General features: G+C 35.9%; 1 long non-coding RNA gene across 1 annotated transcript in view; it reads right to left on the reverse strand.

The window, feature by feature from the left end:
* Window positions 1-41: 41 nt before the first annotated feature.
* LOC146992697 (uncharacterized) overlaps window positions 42-27,443 on the reverse strand; it is a 50,409-nt gene continuing 23,007 nt past the window's right edge. The window contains exons 2-3 of the long non-coding RNA XR_015038924.1: window positions 11,487-11,828; window positions 42-253 (exon numbers count right to left, since the gene is read on the reverse strand). This is a non-coding gene — a long non-coding RNA (uncharacterized LOC146992697). The remainder of the gene's footprint in view (window positions 254-11,486; window positions 11,829-27,443) is intronic.

Here is a 27,443-nt window from a genome sequence, read left to right on the forward strand (position 1 = left end):
TATTTAGTTATTGATGGAGATACAGTGATGTGTATTTACAAATGAAAAAAGAGTTATAATTGAGAAGTTAACAGCTTCGCCACGTATTAATACGTCTTAGTCAAAAACATGACTGCTCTCTTTCGCTTCCATTGTCCATCTCTCGTCTCACTACAATGCCCTTAGTTGTGTTGAGTTGTTGCACTCCTGCTACTCACACTCGGGTATCCTGACACGACAGGGCCTCCTGGCGATGATGGAGTTACAACAAAATCTGAAAAGAGTAATTAAAAAAAGAAAAAAGAAATAAAGGAAAAAAAAGTTGTTTGGATATACCATCTTGGAACGTTCTGAGAAAAAAAAAATGAAGTGTCATTTGCTTGGAGTGTCAATAGATCATCCTGAAACATCTTGAATGACCGTTGTTAAATATTTGCATAAGTCGCCTGTAGTAACGGCAACCGCCGGCAATAAAAGGAGGTGCTTTCCTTAGTGGCACCGCAGTTCCTTTTAGTTCGAGCCAGAATAGACCTGCCCGGGGAGAAGCCAGGGGATGAGAGATTCCGGTTCCCGTCTTGTTGTGGATCCAGTCCTGTACCGGTCCTGATCCAGTCCTATTCCAGTTCCAGCCTGGCTGTTTAAGTCCCAAACACGTAGGAGCGGATGTCTGAATTCAGCGAAATGGAGATATACGCCGAAAGGGCTAGATGGATTCTGTCTTTTAGGGGAAAGTGTTCTTCACCGTGCCGGCATAGCTGTTACTTTAAAGCACTTTGAAGTTTTCCGCCCAAGATGTTAAGTTTTGATCAGTGTTGAAGTTCCAGTTAAATAAACCTTTAAGTTTTAGACAAGGTTTTTGTGTTCTTCAGAAAATTTTAGATTCGAAGTCAGATATAACACATAGGATTATTATCGGAAAAATCAACATTTGGCATCAAGCGACAGGATATTGTCTGCAATGTAAGCGACTTTTTTATTTTGAATCATGGAAGCTTTAAAATTAGCAAGAACTCAATATAGAAGACTATTCAGTAAAGCTTGTAATGAATTTGACAATGAAGAAACTAAATTTAATCAGGAAGAAAAATTAATTAAAATAAAAGTTATTGCCGAGAAAGCTAAAGTTTTGTTTGATACTGAAATAAAAATACGAGAATTAATGTTTAAAGAAATTACAGATGAGACTTTACTTATTAAGGAAATAGATGAATCTGAATTATATTTTGATAGGTGGAGACTTCTGGAAAGTAAAGTAAAAGATCTTACTTCTGGAACCCCGAATGTAACTTTAATTGATCCGTCCTTTGTTCAGAATAAAATGTTACATTATCCGAAGATTAAATTGCCTATCTTTGGCGGCAACGTGAAGAAATGGCTAGGATTTTGGGGGCAGTTCCAAAAGATTGATAAAGATCCTACATTAGATAATAATGATAAATTTGCTTATTTAGCACAGGCTATGGAGAAGAATTCTGCTGCAGAGGAAATAGTTAAAAGCTTTCCGCCAACTGGCGATAGTTACAAGAGCGCAATCGAAGCATTGCAGACGCGTTTTGGTAACAAAGAATTACTAACGGAGATTTATATTCGTGGTTTGTTAACCCTTGTTATTCAAAAACAAGGTACACACTCTGCGGAAACTATACGATGAACTGGAATCTAATCTAAGAGCCTTGGAGATATTGGGAATAAATAGAGGCAAATATTGCGTGATATTATATCCATTGGTAGAATCAGCATTGCCGAATGAAGTCTTAAAAACGTGGGAGAGACTTAGGTTTTCGCGTGAAGGATCAGAAAGTTTAACCGGTGAAAACGCCGAGTTAAGAGAAAGGGAATCTGACCTTGAGCGCCTTTTATGTTTCTTGCGCGGTGAAGTTGAAAGTGAGGAAAGAATTTCTTTAGCAGCTAAATCTTTCAATGTTTTTGATCGATTGGCTCACGGTAATAAGAAAAGAAATTCTGGTTTAAAGATAAGAGAACCTCGCTTAAAACCTACGGCAGCTGAACTGTTTACTTCTTCTAATGAAGCTAGAAAAGGCTGCATATTTTGTTCCAGTATAAATCATGGTTCTGCGGAATGTTTTCAGGCGCGTAACTTATCGTTGTCAGAAAGAGAAGTTTTGGTCCAAAGGACACGCTCATGTTATCTGTGTCTGAAATCTGGACATTCTGTCAGGAGGTGTAGATTAAAAACAGTTTGTTTTACATGCGGCAAAAGGCATCATATTTTTCTATGTAAGGGCCATTCACAAATGAGTGAGACAAGGGCAATGGAACAGCCTCCAAATCAGGCTGAAACACTCGCCAACATTTCTTCAAGGTCTCCTAAAGTTTTGCTGCAAACAATAAGAGTAATAATTAAAGGAGATAAAAAATCTCGTTCGGCTCGAGCTATAATTGATACTGGTTCTCAAAGGTCATATATTCTGCAAAGCGCAGCTCAAGATATGGGTTACAGGTATACGGTAAAGGAATACCTTATCCACGCATTATTTGGCGGTACAACGACCAGTTTGTGTGCACATAAAGTTTACAAAATTCATTTATCTAGTACGTCTGGCTCTTACAGTTGTAATTTTGATGCTTTAAGTCAGCCTGTTATTTGTAATAGTATACCTTCTATTGGACAAGGAATATGGCTTAAAGAGCTTGCTGACTGTGGAATAAGTTTAACAGATCGTTTAGAAGGACCTATAGAAATTTTAATAGGAGCCGATGTTGCAGGACGATTATTAACGGGGAATCGTAAACAAATTTCAAACGGTCTTGTAGCTATTGAGACAAAGTTAGGATGGACGGTTATGGGAAAAACCGGGGAGTTGAATAGTGAAGGTTCAACATTCTTAGTTACATCAATGTTGAATAAAGAGGCTTGTATTTCTGATTTATGGGCCCTCGACTCGCTTGGTATTACGGACCCATCCGAACAAAAGACTAAATTGGAATTGTATGAAGCTACCAGGCAACATTTTCTTGATACTGTAAAAATAGAAGATGACCGCTTTGTAGTGTCTTTGCCTTGGTTGGAAGGGCACCCTTCCCTGTCGGATAATTTTGAGTTATCGCTTAAAAGGTTGCACGGTACGATTAGGCAACTTGAAATAGATAATCTTCGCCAAGAGTATGAAAATATATTCCAAGAATGGCTCAAAGAGGGCATAATAGAGGAAGTACCCGTAAATGAATTAGATTTACCCCATCATTATTTGCCACATAGACATGTTGTTAAGGAACATAGTACTACGAAGTTACGGCCAGTATTTGACGCTTCGTCTAAAGTAAAGGGTTCTCCGAGTCTCAACGATTGTCTTGAAAAGGGATTAAACCTTATTTCATTTATTCCTACAATCTTAAATAGATTTCGCCAAGAAAAAATAGGGGTGATTTCTGATATTCGTAAGGCCTTTCTACAAATTGGCCTGAATTTTAGTGACAGAAACTTCCTCCGATTTCTTTGGATAAAGGGTGAAGATGGCTTGAAGCATTTTCGTCATTGTCGAGTCGTATTTGGTGTAACTAGTAGTCCATTTTTACTTGGAGCTGTTATTCAATATCATTTAAACTCAATTTTGGAGAAAAATGATGCAGATGTAAAATATTCTTCCAACATTATTGTTAAATTAATGAATAGTTTCTATGTTGATAACTGTGTAACAAGTGTCGGAAGTGAAGATGAATTACAGCGCTTCATGAAAGTATCTTCAGATGTTATGGCAGAACGAAAATTTGAATTGCGGGGTTGGGAATATACCGACTGTAGTTTAGAAACAGAAACCATTGTGAATGTATTAGGTTTGCTATGGGAAAGACAAGGCGATACTCTTCAAATAAATGTTGCTAATTTACAAAATCTTTGTTTCGAGAAAGTTACGAAAAGAAGTATTTTGGCAATAGCCCATAAAGTATTTGATCCCATCGATATAACATGTCCAGTCCTTATATTACCTAAGATGTTATTACAGCGTACATGGGAAACAAAAGTAAAATGGGACGAAGAAGTTAACACCGAAATTAAAAGTAAATTTTTGAAATGGGTAAAAGACATTTTTCTTTTGAAAAACATTAAAATTCCAAGGTGGATACGATATCAGCCAAAACAGTGTTCAATCCATGTTTTTTGTGACGCCAGTCAAGCAGCGTATGCGGCAGTAGTTTTTATTCGTGTAGAAGAACCTGAATCAGTTAAAGTCCAGTTGCTTCAGGCTAGGTCTAGAGTTTCCCCTTGTGGTAAAAAGGAAACTACTATTGTAAGATTAGAATTGTTAGCAGCAACTATTGCATCTCGTCTTGCTGCAGACGTTCTAAAAGACTTTGAGGCCAGAAGTATATTTTTCTGGACAGATTCAACTACTGTCCTTGCATGGATAAAAAGGGAAGAATAATGGGGGACATTTGTAGAAAATAGAGTACAGGAAATAAGGCTTTTGACACGTGTGGAGGATTGGAGGCATATACCTGGTCACCTTAACCCTGCAGATCTTCCAAGTAGAGGGTGTTCAGTTCGCCAACTCTCCCGGTCAAAATGGTGGGAGGGTCCGAGCTGGCTTTTAAAATCCCAAGAAAATTGGCCGAGTGCCGAATTTATAACTGATGAAGCCGAAATAGCCAGCGAGAAAAAAAAGGCAGTGGTTTCATCTCTAGTGTCTACTGAAAGGTTTAGTTTGAGTGAGCGATTTTCTAGCTATCGAAAAACAGTTAGAGTTGTTGGTTGGATTCAACGATTTTTCTTTAATTGCAGAAATAAGAAAAAAAGGAAAGGTGAACTCACTGTTGAAATTGATTTTGCAGAAAAGGTTGTTATTCGCTTGATTCAATCGGAATCGTTTCAGGATATAGAAGACGCACGCTTACGAACTCTTGGTCCATTTTATGATGCGGGAATTCTAAGAATTAAAACTGGTGCGTTTCGAAGAGATGACACGTTAGAGTTTAGAACACCTATAATATTACCAGGAGAACATCCATTAGTTAGGAATTTAATTATGGAAGAACATAAAAAGAAAGGACATGCAGGTGTACAATATATACTGAATACCTTAAGGGAAAGGTTTTGGTTGTTATCTGGCAGAAGAACGGTGCGTTCTGTTTTGAGTAAATGCATTACTTGCAAGAGATATTCTGCTGCACCTGTTGACCACATATCAGCCCCACCGCCAATAAAGCGAGTAAATGATTCAGCAGTATTTCAAGTAACGGGTATAGACCTTTGTGGTCCTTTATTGTTGAGAAACAAAGAAAAGGCATGGATTTGTGTTTTTACATGCGCCGTTTATAGAGCGGTCCATTTGGAGTTGCTGACTTCTCTATCTACAGAAGTGTTTCTTCAGGCTTTTCATCGGTTCGTGTCACGAAGAGGTAAACCCACAACTGTGTACAGTGATAATGGAACTAATTTTGTAGGAGCTTCAAATGCATTTAAATTAATAGATTTTGAACAAATTAATCGGCAGGCAGCCAATGAGCGGATAACATGGAAATTTATTCCCCCTGGTGCTCCATGGTGGGGTGGTTGGTGGGAACGTCTGATCGGAATGATGAAGCAAGTCCTTAAAAAAGTTCTTAAACATGCTTGTTTAAATTATGAAGAAATGTACACGATGCTGTGTGACTGTGAAGCGATTCTTAATGACCGACCGTTGACAGTAATTCCTTCCGATCCTGAATTTAAAGCTTTAACTCCTGCCGACTTTTTAAAAGAAATTAGAACTAGTAGTTTGCGGGATATAAAATACGGTATTAAATCAAGTAATTTACAAAAAAGATTTCAGTATATTCAAACTGTACGAGAAGCATTTAAAAATAGATTTCGTAAAGAATATTTGGGAATTCTCAAGGTTTCGCATAAAAGAGCTGAAAGGAAAGTTACTATTAAATTAGATGATATTGTTTTGATCGGTAGTAGTGACAAAAGACTTTTTTGGCAACTTGGTCGTGTCATAGAACTACTTCCAGGACCTGATGGAATAAATCGGCTTGCAAGAGTAAAGACCCGAAATGGAATTTTGCTTAGAGCAGTTCGAACTCTGTATCCTTTAGAGGTAGCGCAAAATGATGTACCCATGAAGCTGCAGAATGAAAAACAAGATTCTTTGTCTGAACTTAAACTCAACATGGATGATAAATCTGTCAGGCCTGTAACACGATTTGGTAGAACTGTAACTCCGCCGGACAGACTGGCATATTAAGGCTCTTTGGCATTGTTTTACTTTGATGTGAAAGTTCACTTTTTTTCTTTTTTTTTTTTCCCCTTAGGTGGAAGGATGTTAAATATTTGCATAAGTCGCCTGTAGTAACAGCAACCGCCGGCAATAAAAGGAGGTGCTTTCCTTAGTGGCACCGCAGTTCCTTTTTGTTCGAGCCAGAATAGACCTGCCCGGGGAGAAGCCAGGGTATGAGAGATTCCGGTTTCCGCCCTGTTCCGGTTCCCGTCTTGTTGTGGATCCAGTCCTGTTCCGGTTCCCGTTCAGTCCTGTACCGGTCCTGATCCAGTCCTATTCCAGTTCCAGCCTGGCTGTTTAAGTCCAAAACACGTAGGAGCGGATGTCTGAATTCAGCGAAATGGAGATATACGCCGAAAGGGCTAGATGGATTCTGTCTTTTAGGGGAAAGTGTTCTTCACCGTGCCGGCATAGCTGTTACTTTAAAGCACTTTGAAGTTTTCCGCCCAAGATGTTAAGTTTTCATCAGTGTTGAAGTTCCATTTAAATAAACCTTTAAGTTTTAGACAAGGTTTTTGTGTTCTTCAGAAAATTTTAGATTCGAAGTCAGATATAACACATAGGATTATTATCGGAAAAATCAACAACCGTCTTGAATGCTCAAGCGTCTTTAGGAGCATATCTGGGACATCTTGGCGAGGCAAAAAAAATTGAACATCTTAATAAATCTTGTATATATAAAAATTCTTTGTAGAGAGGGAAAAAAAAACTTTCAACTGACTAAAAAAATAATGAACAGGAAAAAAAAAGAAAGGTAATGAATACTAAATAGAATGTGCAATTGAAGAGTATATCAAGTCTAAATTAAGAGTTCATTGTTGAAAAGGCCATGGTTTCATCAAATCAGCAGATGTGGAAGTTGTATTCGGACCCTCATGTATTCCGACTTTCTCTACCTCATAGCGGTCATTTGGCTTAACAGCTGTGACTTTGTAAGGTAAAAAAAATCGGGGACGGAGTTTGATTCCAGTTCCAAATTGAGTACGTTGAAGTGCGACTTGATCACCACCTATGTATAAGTTTGGCTGTTTGCAGCGTTTGTTATATTGACGTCTATTTTCTTCTTGAAGTCTGAGAATATTGTTTTTCGCTTTGTCGCGTAATCTTTCTTTTTCTTGTAGAGTGGATTGGAAGTGTTCCTCTTCAAGTATTTGCTTAATTTTGATATCGTCTTTGTTTTTCATCTTTATTCCAAAAAGTAATTCAAAAGGCGTGAACTTAGTGGCCTGAGATGTGGTGCTATTTATGATTCTCTGCACAGAAGCAACATGTTTAAACCACTTTTCGGGAACGTCTAAAGATAGCTTAGTTAAGACAGGAATCAAAATACCATGCATGCGTTCAATCTGTCCATTTGCACGTGGAATGCCCGTAGTTATTGTGATGTGTTCAATATTCTCGTCAAGACAATAGGTTTGAAAGTCAGTTGAAGTAAAAGCTGCACCCCTGTCAGATAATGCGGCGGGGATTACCAAAAGTTGTTTGCTGTAATTTCAGTTTGTCGACAGCAGCTTGAGTGGTTGTTGATTTTACAGGATAAAGCCAAAGAAACTTTGAGAATGCATCAACAACTGTAAAAATATATTTGTAATTCTTGTTTGTTGATGGCAGTGGTCCCAGAAAGTCTATATGATAAGTATCAAGTGGTGTATCGCCTTTTGGAATCGGATGAAGAAAACCTTCCGCTTTACGAGCCTTTCTGGAAGAAAGAATGCAGGGTACGCAGTTCAAAATGATTTTTTTAACAATCGCAGATAAATTAGGGATGTAATATTCACGTTTAATAATGGATTCCGCTTTGAGAGCAGAAAAATGACCTTTAGAGTGAACATTTTGCACTATTTCGGTTTGCATTGCCTGAGGTACAACTAATAGTTCTTGGTCTTCAACTATTTTATACAGAACACCGTTCTATAAGGAGTAGTTATCTAAAGGGGGTTTTTTCTGAAGTATGTTTGATCCCCGTAATGAAGTCATCAGTGGATTGTGCGGCAATAATCTTTTGAGTGACACTTTCGATGGCAATTAACATGACAGGGAAACGACTTAGAGCATCTACGTGTTTCATAAGATGTCCAGAGCGGTGTTTTATTGTGTAATCAAAGTCTTCAAGGTAAAGAGCCCATCGAGCAATTCTGGGTGTTATGTTTTTTTTAGACATAGTTTTTTCAGCGCTATCTGTAACAATATCAAATTTTGTTCCGGCTAAATAATGTCTAAATTTTTTAAGGGCTTCAATGATGGCTAGGATTTCTAGTTCATAACTGGAGTATTTCTCTTCTTGGGGGGTAGTTTTCTTGCTCATGTAGTAAATTGGGTAGAAGGAACCATCAGTGCTTTGTTGCAAGAGAACGGATCCGTAACCGTATTTACTTGCGTCACAATGAAGTTGAAGCGGTAAACCTTGTTGGTAAAGGTGCAAAACAGGATCACTGGAAAGTGCTTCTTTGAGTTTTAAGTAAGCATGCTGTTGTGCAGGACCAAACTCAAAAGGAGTGGACTCACGTAGTAAGTCGCTGAGGGGTTATGCAATTTTGGCATAATGTTGAATGAATTTTCGAAAGTAACCAGTTAGACCAAGAAAACTTTGTACCTGTTTAGCTGTTTTGGGTTCAGGAAATGACTGTACAGCGTGTGTTTTGGATGGTGAAGGTCGAATGGTGCTATCTTGAATAACATAACCTAGGAATTCAATTTTGTTCTTTAGAAAGTTGCATTTCTGAAAGTTTATTTCTAGACCATAGTCTCAGGCAAGTTGAAGGACTCGTCGTAATTTTTTAATTCCGTCGTCTTCGTCCTTAGATGGAATAATTATATCATCCATACAAATTATAACAGTCTGATCACTAATGAGAGGTCTGAATATGGTATTGATAAATCTTTGAAAAACGCTAGGAGAGTTGCACAGTCCAAAGGGAACTTTAAGGAATTCATACTGGCCTTCATGAGTAACAAATGCAGTGTATTTGCTGCTTTGGGGATTTATGGGGAAATGAAAAAAGCCGTTTTTCAAGTCAAGAGATGTAAAGACCTTAGAATTCTGTAAATTATCAAGAATTTGCTCTATAAGGGGTAGAGGAAATTTCTCTTTCACTACTTTCTTGTTAAGATGTCTGTAATCTATACATAGTTGGTAAGATCCATTTCGCTTTTTGCAGAGGACAATAGGGGCAGCAAAATCGGAGCAACTAGGTTTTATAATTCCTTCGTTCAGCCACTGCTGGATTTGAGCTTCTACAATACGTTGTTCGGCTATAGATAAGCGGCGAGGACGTTGACTAACAGGGATTTCATCTTTTAAAATTAAAGACATTTGCAAATCAGTTGTTTTGGTTTTATTAAATTTGTAAGCCGAAACTAAGTGTTTGATTTCTGTGCGATGATCTGGATTGGTAAGATGCATTAAATCAGGAGAATCGGGTTCATCGAAAATATTTACAATATTAATTAGAAAATTATGGTCAGGAGTTTCTGCTTCTATTAGTTTAATACCATGCTTTCCAATAGAAAATTCAGCTTGCTGAATACAATCACTTCCAATTATTGCGTCAACAGATAGTAGATTATCTTCAATAACATGAATGTCAGTTTTAAAATTTGTATTTTGAATTTTGAAACAACCTGCGAAATATCCTACTGGGTGTACAATGTGATCACCAAGTCCTGATAATGTTATAGAAGATTTTTGAAGCGCTGGAGAACTAATTTTTTGATATGTTGATGTGTTAATTATAGTAGCTTGACTGCCAGTGTCAATCAATGCTGGAATGATAACGTCAGAAAGATTGATGTGAATCATCATAGAATGTAGAGGGTGTGACTGTACGACAACTTGATTGAGAATTGTCTCTGATTTTTGTGACGATGGAGGTGATGCATGATATGGTTTCAGAGTACAAGTAGATGATTTATGGCCAAATGGATCGCAGGAAAAACATTTAGGTTGTTTATGAGAACAATTAGAACTTTTATGGCCTTTAGACCCACGATTATAGCAAACTGTAGGTTGGGTAGGCTTCTGAGAGATTTTGCTGAGAATTATTTTGTTTAAATTTCGGATCACTAGAAAATTTAGCATGTTTGGAAGCAGACGCAAGCTTCTCATAAATTTTTAACTTATCTTTGAATTCACTTACAGTTTTACAACCATATAATAAAATTTTGTTAGGGTTTTCTGGAATACCATTTATCACATAATCAAAAATAGAAGACATGTCAATGTGACCTCTAGAACCAATTTCTCTCATAGCAATAAAATAATCGAATAAGGTTTCATTTGACTTTAAACGTCTTTTAAACATCAGTTTATGCAAATCTGCACTGTTAAGTTTAGAGGAAAATTCTTCTAACAAATATTCTTTTAAGGTAGTAAAAGTTTTAGCAGAGCCCGATAAGCATTTTTTGGTGAATATAATCTTGTGAACATCATTGGTAATTCTATTCAGTTCAAATAATTCTTCTATGTCATATAAAAAAGATTCAATTAAATTATCAGAAGAACCATCAAAAGGTTTAATACATTCGTATAAATCATGAAATGTTATGCTGAATTGTTGTTCATTTACCAGCGATGACATGACAGGCGTATGATGTCTTCGATGTTTATGTAAACAAATACCGGAGCTGGAAGTCTGCGCGTTTTTGGCTAGCTGCCAAGGTCGAACAAGTAATTGAGTGCGTAGTGGTTTCAAAATCTGTTTGATTTTCGGCACTTAATTTTTGTTCTGGGTTTTCTAATTCGTTGTCAGAATCAGAATCGGAAATAGCAAATCGAAATTAGTTAAAGCATTCACAATTGTAACGTAACATTCATCAGCAGAAATGGCACATTCTAAATTCAGAACATTAATAATTGAAATTAGATCAGCCAGAGTGAAAATATTTAATAAACGTTCCTTAACTTCGGCAGTGTGAAAAGATTATCTAGTCCTGTGAATTCACGAAGTCGTTTGCGATTTGCACGGTCGCCTTCTTGACCAAACACAAGTTTATGTAGTAGCTTAATTGCTTTCGTGGAAGCTGATTTTAAGGATTTAGTGATATGTGGTATATCATTTAAAGTTGACATTGTCACAACTTAACTATTTCGGAGAACACAAGTTTATACAATAAAATGAACATTCAGTTTCGATTTCGAAAGAAAAAGTTCTGGTTTTTCACACAATTCGTTCTAATGGTAAAAATATAGTTTCAGTTCATCAAAATTGAATTCAAAGAGTCTTTAATTTCACTTCATCAAAATTGAATTCAAAATATCTGTTATTTTATTCTTAAAGAACAGCTTACCTTGACTGAAGAAGAACCGGTCGAAGCTCCCATGTAAACTCTCGTCGTCTAGGGGATTTCTACGCTGACGACACACATTTAGGTGACTAAGTATTTATTTAGTTATTGATGGAGATACAGTGATGTGTATTTACAAATGAAAAAAGAGTTATAATTGAGAAGTTAACAGCTTCGCCATCTATTAATACGTCTTAGTCGAAAACATGACTGCTCTCTTTCGCTTCCATTGTCCATCTCTCGTCTCACTGCAATGCTGTTAGTTGTGTTGAGTTGTTGAACTCCTGCTACTTACATGTATGCCAACATTTCTCAATCCATGGTCTTTGATGCCCACCTAGATTTCTAAAACGGACAAAAAATAAAATTTAATTGTGTATAACATGCTGTAATTAAAAATCTCAGAGTTTGGAAATTACATGTGGCAATCATCCATCACTTTTTCTTTCTAGACTGATATTTTATGAAATTTATTTCTGGTTATGCTACCTATAGACTACCTACTCATTCTTGCCCTAGAAACAAGAGAGAGATTTAAGGCAGGAAGCTCATAGATCCAAAATTAATGAAGATGTTATATCATTTCTTGCTGATGACGTGTAGCTAAGTTTATTAGCATATCCTTCCACAGATGTATTTTCATATAAATGAACTAAATCTCTATCTTCAAGTTTATTCTTTGATTGTTCTAAATGTCCATGAAAAGAAGAAAATAAAGCAGATTGAGAAAAAACTTGTTTATGGATTAGTTACAGATAGAAAGAGAGAAAATTTTCTCCATTTCTATCTGTAGAATCTTTTCTTTGGGGGGGGGATATAAAAGTACAATTATCGAGAAAGATTAACAAAACTGTCACTGAGTGAAAGAGAATAGTTGATTGAACTCTGGAATGACCCCAGCTTCCAAACAGAAAATATCCAGAAAAATTCCAAACAGAAGGCTAATTTCTGGATCTCATAACTAGTGAAAATGGATTATACTGAACTGTATATTAGTGCTTTAAAAAGATATAATTCAGTTTGTTTCTACATATCTGTATCACTAACTTCAATAAAAACAAAGAACTGTAACCGTCTTGATGCATGTGCTTAACTCAGATTTAAGCATACCAACAAATATCCAAACATAGAAAAGTTGTGCAAGAATCAGCATGCTTATCCATCTCAGTAATGTGAGTACCCATGTTTATTTAATTTTTAGTTAATAAGATAACATTTATTCTAACTGTAATAATTAATTACTACAAGCAAATATAAATTTTTAAACTTAATATATAAAATCAAGTGAATTTTAGTAAAAGGGGTTAATTTATTGTGGCAAAGCCAGTAAACGTATTTCATAGGACCTGGCTATTAACAAAGAGAAACCTGCACAAACATCATTGAACAACTACATTATAGTGATGCTATTGATTCCTCCTAGACGCGATACATTTTCAACGGTATTGATTTTCATACGATCTTTATCTCTAGTTGGTAATTAAATACATTGACTGAAATACCATCAAGAATGAAATATGCTAGGTAGTCTTCTATAGCTAACTTAATTGTATTTTTAAAATATTATTATATTGGTAGTAGCAATATGCCAACAAATTTTCTTTTGGAGGGAGTAAGAGTAAGGTGGTTGGCAGAACATTCTAACTTTGAGAATTCTAACAAAAGTTTGAGAATGCTGATACATCCAACCAGGGCTTAACTGAAAATTTACTTCAGAGATGTGGGATGTAGTGTAATGATCATAAAAAATGCTGGTAATACATAAGACACTTTCAGCGGTATATAAACGGCAGAATTTTGTAAATAAAAATTTCATCTTTCTATCTTGAATAGTGAAACGGATGTTGTTGTGTGTGTGAAAAAGCTCTTTTGTTTTCAGTGAAAGAATTCTATTGTATTACAGGATATATATATTCGCTCTTAATATGCAGTACATTCTACATAATTGTACACAATTTTTTCATATCCATCATGTAACTTCCCTTAATCCCCCTTCCCTTAGAATTTTTCTCGTATGCTCTTGAAGTAGTTTCTATTTTGCTAAAAACTCTGCATTTTCATACTCCTATCCCTGAATTAAGTTGTGTTATGACTGTGATGCAGAAATTTTGATTGCCAGCTACTTAGAATTAAACAATTTAGTGGATATGAAGTATATTTTGTAGTTATACTTAAATCCGTTCAATACAACTTTCAATTTATTTTAAAACTTAAATTTTTGTGTACGCTTATTCCCTCTTATTTAATCAGAAGAAAAAAAGATTAATCTTTATATTAGAATACTAAATATAATTAAGCAAACAAACCTGTTATCTTCATTACATATAACATTATAATGTGAAAAAATATTAGACTCTGATTGTTTGAAGAAAGCATACTTGTATTCAGAGATAAAACATTTCTACATCGACAATAATTACACTTATTTGGTTTGCAATATAAATTCCAAATAATTTATTCGTACGAGATCAGCGACTGCTATAATATCTGGACTTTCTTTTTTGCTAGATTTCCAGCTTTTTTCATACAGCACCGCCAAGATAATCTTTTTCGTGTTACAATAGCTTCCATTTTTCATCTTATATATATAATTATTTCCGATTTAGTAATTCATTCTATCAGAAACTTAAAATTATGCACCCAAGAAACTCTAAAAGTATTCCTTCATTTTTTATTAGATATTTTGCTTTTGCCGCAGCTTCTAATTTTAAATCATCAAGCAGATTCAATAATCTGTATATTGCAGGGACGTAGCTAGAGTTTCCAGCGCCCGGGGGACAACTGAAGAATTTGCGCCCCTTTCTGTGTGCCAAGAATGGAAAACATTCCATTAAAAAATTTCGTAGCATCAGTTTGGCGCCCCTTGGATGCTGCGCCCGGGGACAGATGTCCCCCCTTGCCCCACCCTAGCTACGCCACTGGTATATTGTTGAAATGTTCGGAATAAATTCTGCTGTTTTAAAACATGTTTTCCAACTTTTCTCAGCTGGATCAAGAACTTTGCAGCTGCAATATATTATTGAATAGAAATATCACCAGTTTTTTCCACCATTTCAGTAGCAAACCCTTTGGCTAGCTTTACAACATTCAAAATTCACAGATATGATATAATATAGTAATAATGGAAGTCACATGATGCATTTTATTTAAAGAATTTGAACTTTTCCAATACAGTTTGATTTATCAGCCATATGTAATTATAAGTAAAGTTAATTTATTAAAGCAAAGCCCATAAATATATTTCATAGGACCTGGCTATTAACAAAGAGAATATCAAGAAACCTAATATAGAATATAGCCTAATGATATTCTCCAAGTGAGAAGGAAGGAGAAATGTGGCACTTTGCCTCTGTAGATAAGGTCGCAGCTGAATAAGACAATGCCAGAACCTAAAAACGTCAAGCTGGTAGTTTGTCAGAAAAGCAGCAAGTTTAGATATAGCAAAAGTTTTAAAAACGTAGTAAACAGAAATATCATCTTAATCGTCCAAATAGCATCATCGTTTGCTGGCAGGAAAGTTTAGAAGTACAAATCATCATATAATTCTTGGAGAAAAGGGAAGGTGACGTGTCTCACCCATTCATTACCATGAGAATTGTAGAATCGCATTTACAATTAGTTTTCGAAGAATTTCACCAAGTTCAAAGCATTTTGAAGTTTTTGCAGTAGTGAACTGGCTTTGAAACACAATTTTAAATTTTATAGAGCATATTAGAAGGTCCTAAATCTTGGATGATTTTGAGAGTTAGTTAAGTTTGTTGTTCTCTGTCACTGGAAAGAAGTCAGAATCAACTCAATTTTCGGGAGCACGAATGTCCGAAATTTGAAGTTTTTTCTTTAAATATTCTACTACAGAAGAAGTTAGAGTTTTCAAGTCTGTTGCTGGAATGGTACAGACATTTGGCTGAAGTAACCAAACGGTCAGATTTACATTTAATTGCATGTAGGCTTTGCATCTCTCGGGAGCTTGCAGGTGTAGGATAAATGAGCCTGACAGCAGTAAAGACATCTAGAATGATTATTGCATCTACTTGTAGTTTGCACATCACCGAAGCGTTGACACCCGAAACAGATTTTTGGCTGTTTCCCTAGTCTGTGCTTTTTAACTTTGAGAGATAATAGGGTTTTTTTTCATGAAAGATCGGGTTGCTTTAACCTTGATTTTTGTATTAGTGGCATTCCTGGTAATCTGCTTCAGTTTAACGACTGGGTAACCCATGGTAATAAGTTCATTCCTGATTGAGTCCTGGTGTTCATTTGCAACCTTAACTGGAAACTGTTCCTTTGTACTCATAGTAGAAAATTGAATCTCATTTTTAAATAAGGCGCTAAGGGCCTTTTCTCTGGTGCACCAGTCATGGAACTGGATGCGAATTTCTTCACGTATGAGGGTTCCAATGTAGTCTGTGATGTTATTTTCGTCGAAAACTGATTTAATTTCCTTCCACACAACTTGAGGTCGCGGGGAGATAAAGAGCATCTGCACCATTTCTTTTCTACAGAAGTTAGAGAGCGGAAGTCGACTCCGTCACAGTGTTTAATAAATCCATCTCCTCTTTCACAGAAGGAGTTCACCATAGGAATGTTAGAACCTATTTCGCTTACATCAGAATTTGAGCTTGAGACCTCGTCTGGAGATGACTCGGTTGAGGCACAGTAATCATTGTCGTTTTCGCTGTTCAGATCTCGAGCTGCAGTAGACTGTCAGGCGCTATCTTGACAGGATCCATAGTAGTCGCAGAAGATATCCTATTGCTCTGATTTCTAAGTTCATCCGGCATGTTCCTTTCGAAAATTCAATTTTATGGAGGGAGAACCTTCAGAAGGGCGTAACTGGAAAGAAGCTCTGGGTCACTCGCATTTGATTTCTCAGAGAATGCTAAAGTACAAGACAGAATTTATAGCAAAAATCTGCAGGAGCTGACAAAATTGAAATCAAATAATTTTCCAAACTGTAGAAATGCATCAGGTAGTCGTCAAATATCATCAGTCATCACTAACTGATACACAGATGCGGTTACAATTAAATACGTACAATTTCTTTACAGCTGTAGTTTTAGGTATATGGAATAATGCAGTTAAATAAACAGTTTGAATGTAAATAAGGGTTAAAAAATCCATATATATTTAAACCATCACAGACAGCTGCTAGGTAATTCTTCCAAGGAGTGCATTCATGTAGAGCAAACTTACAATTTCATCTCAATTTTTACTGGTTTAATATCTACTTTTCTATGAATGCTCTCATGGCAGGCTAATTTAGTATAAAATTAAATTATTTAAAATGGTATATTTTATATAATTAGTATTATATAAAATATACCATTTTAAATAAATGTAGATATTAAACCAGTAAAAATTGAAATGAATGTTTTTGAATGCTCACTGTGAATATTTTCTGATTTAGTTATGCATTCAATAAGTCCTAAATGTCCACGTGATAAATCTCGCAGCTTTTTGTTAGAATTAAAGTATGAACGTGACTGACTGACCAGTGTGATTCACCAGTAATAGACGCTTTTCTTGCAGGATTTAGGCTGTCATGAAATCATTCAATACATGTTTCTAATCGCAGTTTTATGGTAGAAGCTCCTAGTAGATAATTATTTGAAATCTCACTAGCCATTTATAAAAATCTTTCATATTTTGCAGTGAATCCTGGAGATTTGTCTGGCCTATTATAAACAATTCCTGTGTTTTTTATCATTCTTGCAGACTCATTTATCATCGTCAGTTGCGATTTGACGAGAAAATCCAGAAATATACTGTGCAATATATGAAACAATTCACTCAGCACTGTTTATCTCATACAATTCATATAGTACCTAAGTGTCCAACTTTATCATAAATCGCAAGTTATGAATCCGCCTCCATCTTTTTCTGTGAAGCTAATCATCTCTTAAAAGTAACGTACAATGCTGGACTACGTGCCAGGCACTGGACTTACTCCGTCTGATGAGTACAGGAAATAAGTTGAAACAATTACCACAACAAAAGCGTACGAATACTTGTTTGGAGCTCGAAAAATACCCCAATCTCAAACGATTCCAGAAATGTAATACTTGTAAAATAGATGTATAAAAAATAAAACCGCGAAATACAGTATTTAAGCGTAACCAAATATTACCGTTGTCTTTTATTTTTATAAAAAGACACGTTTGTTTCAGGGTTTATTCTCACTGACAAGTGTTTAAGTTTTATTTATTCTAAGGCTTCAGATAATACTTTCATTTGTATATTTGCTGATGGAAAATTAACATCTGGACTCGTTTTTATCGATGCTGAAATTGTATGAATTCAAAACTAGATCATGACTAAGAACACGAAGGCTGTCTGCCTAAGGGGAGCGATATCTTCGTGGAGGACCTTTAAATGGAAAGTGACTTGCAGTCATGTATACATGACAAAAACACCATGTAGCCGTGATTTGAATCCAGGATAAATTACTCGTGCTCAACTATCTTATCGTTCGTCCTCTGGTGGCTCTTGTATGACAAATTCAGACTGATTGTAGTTTAACAGTTCATTGTAATGTCGATTCATCAATAAATCACACGGGGAATTTATTTTCGCAAACTGTAAAAAGATAACAATTCGCTGCATGGTTATATAGTCTGACATAGTCAATACGAGGTTGACAAAAACTCTTAAAATTTGTAAAACGTAGTGGAAAACGCTCATTACCTGAAGCTGCGACAGAGACATTTAGGAAAGTATGCTTATGGTCAAACTTGAATGCCAAGTGAGTTTTAATCATTTTCTATGTGAATACTTACCGAAAAAGGATTTCGTCAAGCTAAAATTATGAATTAGATTGCAGTAATCTCTTTTATTAATAGTACTCACACTCGTACTAACTTGTTTAAATATTAAAGGACTGAAACTAGAGACGGTGATTCAAAATAAGCGAACTTACGAAGCTGTCTTAAATTACCAAAATCTTTCTAAATCAGCCAGAACTAAAACAAAATTCCAAAACTGAACATCACGAAATAATAATTTCTATTGAAGATGATTATGATACTGACAAGTTTCAATGTTGTATACTTTTCAGTATTAACTCAATGTCGTCAGATCTTTTATTTATTTATTTATTTATTTTTAATTTTATTGGAGATGTGTTTCACCACCTTTAGATATACTCAGATTTTGAATTTATATCAAAGTTTATACGAATCTGTAGTCTCTTTAATAATTAGATTATAGGTTGCTTAATAATTAAATTATTGATAGTATGCAGGAAAATTGGAAATTAGTTAATAAATTTTCTTATGATTTTTCGAAGTTTTTAAATTTGTAATTTTATTTCTTTTGGATCGAAATGTAAAATTCCTTTTATTGTCAAATGGCATATTCTACCGTACTAACAAATTTTGTAAAGAGCGGTTAAATAGTTTTTTGGAAAAGTGTACCGAAAGAACACTATACCAATGTTTTATTATTATTATTATTATTATTATTATTATATCTCTTATTTCGGTTTTCTAAAATGCATTTAATGCAGGAAAGACTTCAATTAGCTTCATTTGCGATTTCAGAGATTATACCGAAAACAAATTTTATTCCCCTTGTTTCATAATAATTTTGTACATCGGTAAACTTTTACGAACTTCTCTACATTCAGATGAAGATCTGAGATAATAACAATATAGTGCGTCCGCAAAGTCGTGGTGCACTTTTGATCGGTCACAAGAAAGCAACAAAACAAGACAGAAATGTGAAATCTTCACCAAACAAAAGAAAACCTCTTAAAGTTTCATACCTATTCAGTGCAGTTTGATGTGGGCTCCATCCATGCCATCACAGTCTACTCCGCAAAGAAAAATGGTCCTATCACTTTATCATGCATCAGGCCACACGACACGTTCAGTTTAGGGCTGGTGCAGTTTGATGTGGGCTCCATCCATGCCATCACAGTCTACTCCGCAAAGAAAAATGGTCCTATCACTTTATCATGCATCAGGCCACACGACACGTTCAGTTTAGGGATGTTACGTTCGTACTCTACGTGGGCCTGGGGATTTTCAGCAGCCCATATTCGGATGTTATGGCGATGACCATGTCCACTAACAGGGAATGTAGCCTCATCGCTAAACACAATCTTCTGCAGAAATCGGTTATTATTGCCGACCTCATGAAGCATATCTGTAGCAAACGCAAATCGTTTGGGTCTATCCGTCGGTTTGATAGCGTGCCACAGCTGCAATTTGTAAGAACTTCTTAGGTAAACTCTTCCGTACAGACTCGTCACTGACCGATGGCCTGTCAAAACGGGGTTTATCCAACAAACTGCCAATATCCTTCAACTGCTTATCCCGCCGATTAATGTTATTTCTGTGTGGTGGCGGTTCGTTGTACACGCAACGATATTTACATTGCACTTTGGTCATTTTTGATTCGGATTTAGCAAGCCACAGACCACACTGATCTTTCCTCTGTACAGTCTACATCTCGACTGGCGTGGGCGTGGACGGGCTGATTTGCTCCTTCGCATTTCGCGGTGCTGCGTCATCACCTGTGTGCGCACATACTTGCACATAATACTACGGAAACTTGAAGAGTTTTCCTTTTGTTTGGTGAAGATTTCACCATTTTACGGACGCACTGTATATTATCTAAATAAATTTTCATAGAACATATATATATATATTAAAATTTAATGCAAGTCTAATTCTGAAAATAATATTTTATATGGCATTCACCATACTGTAAATTCGTATTAATATATAGAGTGATTCTAAAACATTTGGCAAAAATATAAAGCCTGGTAAAGGCGGCCGAGATAAACAGATTTTGAAACAGAATGCAAACTGTATCAAATCTAATATTGTGCAGAAGTGAAGAGGAGGTAGATGAAAGTAGTTCACTGGCGTAAATCGCATTTACAATGCAGGTTTTGAGCAATATGCATTTTACTACACGAGAGTGAAGTTCGCTGATATCATTTTACCTATGAGGCAGTGGACAGAAATGGAGCAGCTGTGGAAAGGATGTACAGAGAACGATTTTAAGTCTACAGACGTTCGAGCTTATTAACCAGGAGCTGTGCGAAGTGAATCTGGTATTACTGTTATATAAAGCTGAATGATTCAAATATTTGTTTCTTTTGACATTACCTGTCTTTCTCATTAGTTGTTCTCTACGTGTTGCTTACCAGTTATTTCATGTGCAATTTCTGCACACACATTTTAAAATCTGTTGGTTTGAGTGCCCTGTATTTGCCTTTTAATTCTGCCAGATATTTCATAATCATCCTATATATCATAGCACAAGGCTTACGGACAGGTTCGCTATGTAGGTGGGCTGGAATTCTGTCCAATAAGCATTATTATCACAAAAATTTATTTCAGACTATTTATGGTTCAGCATCTGAAGTCAATGACGTAAAAAAAGGGTAAAAAAAGCACAGTGCTTTTTTGAGTGTAATTTGTAATGAGTGACTATACAAATTCCTCCGATCATTGACGTGCCATGCATTTTACCAAAGAAGAGTAGGTGGGAAGAGAAAAAAATGATCGCGAAAATAAACGAATGCTATTAGTGTAAAATGTGTCTGTTAAAACTATGACTATCAGATGTAAGTATTACAGGTGATTTCTAAATAAACAATTTTTAAAAAATTTGACCGATTCCAAACGAACATATAGATATATGTATTTCAAAAAAGCACAAGGTCAACAAAATAATTTATGTCGCAGTTTACCTATAGTTAATCAGTTTGAAATTTTATTAAAATTCCAGTGACAGGTATAATTTTTTATATTTATGCAAGCAAAAGTAGTCGGGGTATGTTTTTGATTTTTTTTTTCTTTGTTTAATTTTTGTTTTACATGTGCTTTGGGAAAGCATGAGTTCGCAGTGAGTACGGGTAGATAGGTAACAAAGAACACAGCGCTGTGAAACTGATTACTAATTAGAGACCGATTTACACAGCTATAAGTTCAGAGCAAACCGCTTTACGTAGAACCTCACCAGTATTTTCTGCGTTGCAGGTTTCACAGGTGGAATTATATAAATCATTTCATGAACAGCCTAATAATTGAATATTTTTTCATTAAAAATTATTTAAACAGAATATGAAAAATATGTACCTTTTTATACTTTTTGTTTTTCATACTTCAGTTTATTATGTGTTGTAAAAAACATAAACTTGTACCTTTTAGACCGGGTTCTTGTTCTTTCTGGAAGAAACTAGAAAAAGAGAACCTAAAAATTCTTATTGACCAAAAATTTCAGATAGCAGAAACACGACCAAAATTATGCAGTTGATTTTTTATCGATTTAATGTCCAAGCTTATAAATAAAATATTAAAATAAAAAAATCAATTTTCCCCATCATAAAAAAAAATAATTTCTTTTCACTTTCCCTACAGTAGAAGACAGCCTGCCGTCCCTACTTCAAAATGATAAAAATTTGCAGTAATTTAACGATAGCGCTTGCCGAATAGATAGGAAGACAAAAAGCCCAATTTTGAAGAAACTTATGAAAAGATAGAATGCGCAGCTCAAAATTTGGTTCTTACGTCTACTTTAATACTTAGACTTGGAAGAATACGAAGAATTTTACTGTTTTTAAATAATATAAAAAGATGTGCAAACACTTGAAAACATAGGCACGAGCAAAAGTAATTTGGTACCTTTCCGTAGTTTAAACTCGATATTACTGCATTAATAGCTCAAATTCTTCCGAGTTTCACAGAACACTTGCATGACTTCGAACTAAAACATGATATTGTAAGTACTAGAAACCATGAGAAAATTAAATTTTCTTCCGACGTCTCACACGAGTACAGTTCGCAGTTCTTGGGCACTCTCACGGTTGCTACCCTGTCTAAGGAGTTTAGGCGATTATCAGCAAGGAAAGGTATCGAACATAACTGAGATCAAAGTTAGACTTTAAAAACTCTGTTTTTCAATGTTTAAGTCACATAAACTCAATAGAAGTAGGGTGTTCGTCACTGATTAATCGAGAGAGGATTGTTAAAGGAATGCACTCAAGCGTTCATGCAGTCCAAGAAATCACAGCCACATAACCTGCTGTACGCCCGTTGATTAGGAGCCTTAAGTAGTGTGGTTGGTCAGATACTCGAAGTCAGATAGCAAGCCTTGGTTGAAAATTTAGCGGAATTAAGAGGCACTTTCCAGAACCATACAGATTTGAAAGGATAGCCGAATGGAAGAAGGGGATATAAAATTCAATATACAGAAACAAAAGAAGCCGAATGTAAAAAATAATATGCCTGCTTATAATTCGTCCCTTGATTTCCATCACTTGGGTCGATAAAATGAGTGCCAAGTTCGCTTAGGGACTAAACACTGGGAGTCCTGCGACGAAGCTGACCACTTGTCCAGGGCATATGCTTACGCCCCCCGGGGCCCCCGGTCCAGAAAGCAGATTTCGGGCACTGCAGGCCTTGGCCCATTAGGGCTGTTACGCCACTGAGTTCAGTTTAGTTTTAGCTTATAATTCGTAGGTGACTGTATCTAGTTAAATAACTGGCAGCTGATTACTTTCCTCAATAATGAGGTGAAGTATGTGTAATTTATCTAACAGATGAGTACATTTTCATATCCCTGGTATTTTCATAAATCTGGAAAGCTTTAAAATTTAGTTAGCAACACTCTCATCAATGGGAACAGGTGAAAACTAGTCTGCCCTGAACTAGAGCCGACTCAACCTGAGCGAACATCTGATTCGCTTGAAAACCCAGTTTCACTTGGATAGCCCGCGTTCTCAAAGAAAGACAAAATAATGTTCGTTTTAATATTTTTCTTAAATTCCAAGTAAAAATTGACTGGAAAGAGTTATTGCCAAAAATATTAGAATACTAGCCTAATCCCGCTAGTTCATTGACTGCACGCCTCTGTTTCTGTCATTTTTTTCCTCCTGTAAATATGTTTGCAAAGATTAAGTCATCATTAACCAGAAGACTGCCTGTATATTTTTGAAACCGCTCTGATCGGCGTGTTGATTAGTGTACCTGGCTGTATCGGTAATGTGGCATCCTTGGGCTTTTAGAGTTTCCCTTAGTTTCCATAACAAATTACAAGTTGGATATCTTTCCTGAGGCTCTCATTTCCTCCTCGCAATTCCTCTTCAGGATACAAATTTAAGGTAAAGTGAACAGAGTATAAAAACAGACGAACTTGAAGTTTATTCAGAGCGTGATTTTGCTAGCTAGCGCACGCTACCGTTTTGTCCTCGCTGCTGTTACGCAGAGTTGCTGTTACGTCTTTTGGCCATTTAATAAGTAAAGTTGTTGAGTAAGTAAGTCACCGGATAAGTTGTTGAGTTAGCCTAGTTAGCCTAAAACTAAAAATTGTTAGTCCAGCACAGTCAGCCTAGTTAGCCTTAAACTAAAATTCTTAGTCTACCACTACTACTCATCTTTGAATATATCGTTACATTTTTCTCAAGTTCCCATCGCAAGTCGTCTATGGTATTGTGAGTACGAAGTACGTGCATTTGTATTAAGAGTTTAAAAATAATAAAGGATTTGTTTTACATTTCTTCTGCGCTGGTATTATTCACGCCTGTACGAGGAGTCGCGAGATCAGATCATTAATTGTATGATAGCTAAGAACGTGAGATCTTACAGGATCAGGTTCGAATCCTGGAAAAGGCATGAGTGTTTATAAGCGTATTTGCGAGAGAGGCACGCAAAACACAAGGCGAGCCGAACGTCCTCTCGAATGGTTGTTGGTAGAGAAAGAAGAGTAGAAGTGCTTGGAACTTTCTCTCCTAAAAAAACTGAAGAGGAGCTTAAAGGGCCATTCAGACTGGGGTTTATCTGAGCTACGGAGACAACTGACTTTGCCGACCCATCTCCAACACCAGTTTTTTCCCATAGCGCAGCGAGTTAAAAAATGCGAACTGCACGCATAGCGGAGCTAGTGAACACATATAACTGACTTTGTTACAGATAAACCCCAGTCTGAACGGCCCTTAACAGCTTAGTGGGGCAAGGCTACACCTGTACCAGCAGTGGTGAATAATTGGCTGCCGTATTAGTTGCACTGGCCCTGACCAGGCCAGTGGTTCCAAATCTTTTCTACTCGTAGTACTCTTAGCAGCATATTTTCATAGAATATTCCTTTCATAATTAGAAAAGCGATTGTAATTAACGTGACTGATGTTCCTCCAGACTGATGTAATGTAACTGTAAATACATAGCGCAGAAATGTTATTATTAGGTGAATAGGCAGTGCGCGTATATTTGCATTCAAAAGAGGAAAAATTTATTAAATTTAAACAAATATCTCAAACATTAAGTAGAAACTATATTATAATTAGTTAATTCAGTGCTATTTTTATTAAAAACTGAGAAACTTTTAATATATTTTGAAATAGTCACAACAAATATATATTATGCAAAAGCTAAGTGTGATCCTTGACTTTGTTTTGTGCCGCGCATATACATATACTATATAGAGAAAGATAGATTTAAATCAGAATTCAAAATATGTTGCATAAAATTTTAATATGGAACTGCCTTCAAGTTTACTTTCATATACATATATGTTTATGTACAAAATTATATTATCATAAAGGTTTAGGAAAAGATTTCCGTACATATTTCTTTCCAGTAACCATGTACACGGTGGTTATAAAAAAACTTTCTCGATATATGAACCTTCTTTCCACCCAACTAATCGAAATGAAATTTCAGATTTGCTATTTGAAGATATGCGCTCGAGATTGTGATGATTTAAAGCAACAGAGCTATTAAGGTTATGGTTACAGTGAAAAAATTTCGAATTTTTCGAATGGCAACACCCCCTTTTTTTCCTGCATAAATTGTTCAGCGCACTGAGAAACCATAAATGGCGTTGGAACGATACACACAGGACAAAAATTGTCGCGTAAAACATTTGCAAAGAGCATTATTGTAAAGGGCCAGTGACAACACAAGAGGTGGGGTGTATGTGTGTGGCGTATTTAATTATGGCAAAGCACACTAGGCCTATCTGCCTAAGGGGAGGGATGCCTTCGTGGAGGACTTTCTAAGAGAAAATGGCTCGTATACACGTTACACATGGGGAAAACCACGAAAACGCCCATGCAGCCAGCCCGTTCGCGGGATTCGAACCTCGAACCGAACTACCAGTGTTCAGCGACTTTACCGCTCGGCCGCTGGTGGACCGACAACACAAGAGAGTAGAGGGGAAAAACTTTTATTAGAATTAAGAAGTTTTCAGCGCTCTCACCTTAGCAGACGATAAAGCATTGCATGCGAGAAACTGCTGGCAACAATGATGTACGTAACATCGCAGGAGAAATCTGTATAATTTCACGTTTTATGGCATCTTTCAGTTCTGACAAATAACATGGATTTGATGTGTACGCTTTAGATTTCAGGTAACCCCAGAAACATAAATTCAAAGAAGTAAGGTCGGGATATTACGGTGGCCACGAAATTACAGAGTTACTGGATATGACTCTATCTTGAAACATTTTTCATGCTAAAAACTTGTAATTAGAAGTCATTAGGAGAAAGTCATGAAAGTCGTAGAAGGGCTAAAAGAAACATGCAGAGAGATTTTGTAAGAAAAGATAGCCAGAGTTTTGAAAGTCAGTTCGTAAGGTAGTTTCTCCCTACTCATTGCATGCTTTCTTGGGGTAATTGGAAGCACACCCGTCTGGTAATCGTGAGTTCCAGAGCTCGAATCCCAGTGAGAGTATCGTTGAGTTTTCGTGTTTCCTGCTCCGAAATGAACCTAATGATTCTACAAGTTGAACGGCAAAAGTATTTAATGTCGAAGAAGCGGCAAATGCCAATAGTCACAGTTTAGAAACAATGATAATTCCCAGATGATGGGAAATATGATTTTAAGGTGAAAAATCTTCAGAGTCAGGGGAGTATCAGGACGAGGCAAGGAGAAATTTTTAAAAAAAGTTGCAAAATAAGCAGGGGAAAAAAGAAAACTAAGAATGAAGATTTGAAGAAAGATTAGTCAGTTGAAAATCGGTAAAATTCTCTTTGCTGACAGATATCGAGTTGCTCCATCTGCAATTTACTTTGAATAGCATATCCACAGTCGTCTTGGTTGGTATAGGTTAGGAAGAGAATTTTACATCAGCTAAATGATTTAGAAAAAATGTTAAAACACATAGACTGTATTTTGTAGCAATCACTAAAATGCTAAAAGTGTAGAGTTTTGGCCAGTGAGTGGCAACCAACAACAGCATGCATATTTATCCGAAATATTTTAACAGATTTGATATAAAAATGCTACGAAACTCCATCAACAGTACTTAGAAGAATGCATTTATCATTTTATCTTTGTTTGTATTTGAGTTTGAATAAATGTTCTTTAGAGTTTAACTCGTCATTTATTTGTTAGAGGAATAATATAAACTCTCTAAATATCCAGTTTCACACAAGGGTGCGAACTGTCGTAAGTTAGACAATATCACATTATTGTAAGAAAGAAAGATGAAGGTTATAAGACATTACTTATAGTGTTAGATTATATGCAAGTGATTTTCATTTTAGAATTAGACTGTTAAAAAGAATAGCAACCTAAATAAACTATAAGGAACAAGATATAGTGTTAAATACGGAGAAAAATTACAAAGCAGGTAACGTACCCAAAGTAAATCATTTATAAATCGATGTCGGTATCCAAAGTAAATCATTTGACTGACACTGAAACTTCAGTGTTGACATATATCGTCATGCGTAAATCTGATATGAAAAATAACTCCTCTTGCAATTCAAAGGCTTCCGGGTATGAGAAAATAACAGATTTAAAGATACATTGGTGAAATGACGTTTCGAAACACATCACATTATTATGCAGTCCTGGTACTAGTCCATTTGTAATGTACTAAAAGAAAGATGATTTCCCAGCGGTTCATCACGAGACTGTTCGATTTGTATACGTTTTGCTGCAGCCTATTTCAAATTACGAAGGAATAAAAATTCAGCCTACCTGTTCCCGAAATGAAGGAATTAT

Source organism: Stegodyphus dumicola, chromosome X2 (assembly GCF_044657685.1).
Source record: "Stegodyphus dumicola isolate Sdum_Otavi_A_Nest chromosome X2, ASM4465768v1".
Classification (NCBI taxonomy): Eukaryota; Metazoa; Arthropoda; class Arachnida; order Araneae; family Eresidae; genus Stegodyphus; species Stegodyphus dumicola.